This window comes from Silene latifolia, chromosome 4 (assembly GCF_048544455.1).
Source record: "Silene latifolia isolate original U9 population chromosome 4, ASM4854445v1, whole genome shotgun sequence".
Taxonomy (NCBI): Eukaryota; Viridiplantae; Streptophyta; class Magnoliopsida; order Caryophyllales; family Caryophyllaceae; genus Silene; species Silene latifolia.
The window spans coordinates 63,138,124-63,139,853 of record NC_133529.1 but is presented as its reverse complement, the minus strand read 5'-3'; positions in this window follow the sequence as shown (position 1 = coordinate 63,139,853).

The window sequence follows — 1,730 nt, the reverse complement described above, 5'->3', positions numbered from 1 at the left end:
AATTTATTATCCCTGGATTAAAAAGAGTGTGCTTGCAATTTGCATAACCACTCCCATATAAGCTTTAATGACCCGTAAACTCTTTTTAATATGTACACATCTAGAATATATCACTTAATAGCCTCATCCCCTTATCATATTAAGGTCCAAACATTATATATTTTTTTTGTCACATTCCATTCCAAGTGGGGATGCGTACCACAAACACATATAACTTGTACTAGCTCAAAAACTACATTCCTCATTCACTAAGGACCCCTAAATTGGCTAATGTAATACCATAACTTTTCTCACTTAATATAGAATCACATCCAACAGTTAGTAGTGTGTTCTAATGTTCCACCCAGCATAAATGGGATTAAAATGTATGATAGACCTAACCAACACTATTGTTATTGTTATCATCAGTATTTTAAGTATTTTCGGACTTTCCAACTTTGGCCTCATCTCTAATCATAAAATGCGCAGTATGTGTGTTTGGTCTTATATTGCTCGCTCTAACTCATCAAATGTTCCCTTATTTCACGTATCTCAAGGTTATTCTTTACCACATTTCTCTTATAACCCCAAAAGTGTATGTTAGGTTCATCTATACACTAAAGTCTTGTAGCTTGATGTATACATTATGCACTCTTGAGAGAATTGAACTCCTTAAATACCTTGAAGATACTTCATTACTTCTCACTTACTCTAATTTAATTGAAATAAGCGTTTGAGCTTCCTGGCTCAGTTGAATTAGAAGTCCCTAGGTATCCGACTCTAGATATGATACCATATCCATTGCGATGATTTTAAGAGGTGTCCAATATCAACTCACTTCATCTAACATTATACTATAAATTTTATAGTCTTGTCCCAATGTGCCTAATCCTTTTTATAACTCGTTGTCATCAGTCAAGTATGATACATCCCTTTTTTTCTGTTTTTTTTTTTCCTAAAGGTTTTTCCACAAAATCATTCTAGCATTCACTGGTTTATGGTCCCTAAAACTATTCTTGTCCCAATATTTCTATCTCAATATCATTTCTAAACTCATAATATATAACTCAATAACCTTGGCCACTCTGAACCGTACTAAGATAACTTGGCACACCAATATCCACCTCAATATCAATATCATATTGTCAAATGTTCTTTAAAGAACTACTTAATGCTTGGAGTACAAGACTGGCTCTAAACTACTCACCCACTTACCCAGGTCGAAGGGAAAGAGTATTCGATAACAATACTAACCAACTTTCAAAGTAAATAACACAAGCAATGTCAATGCGTAAAACGTGATTCTATTTTCTACGTTACATCTCTCATTTTTACACCACAATTTCCAACTGTCAACCATGATGATATCAACCTAATGAATGCAATCCCTTTTTTTTCCACCATAACACTACCCGTATCATCTCACTTGTCGTTTTATGTTGGCGTAATTCAATGAACACCCCATGTACTCTCAAGTATCACCAACAATCAATTTCTTTTATAACTAACAACCAATCTAGCATAGTGCTATCCTATCAGCTTCACAACCATGATTTATCATTGCCCTAATTGTATAAGCAAACTCATTCGTACCCCATCTTTTACTCATACCACAACTAACATGATTTTCCAGCCATTGTTACATTACAATAAGCCTCACCACAATGTCACAGTGCAATGCATAAAATAATTCATAATCCAATTACTCATCAAAAGAGTAGACAAAACGAGTCATATTCACTATCTCGTGT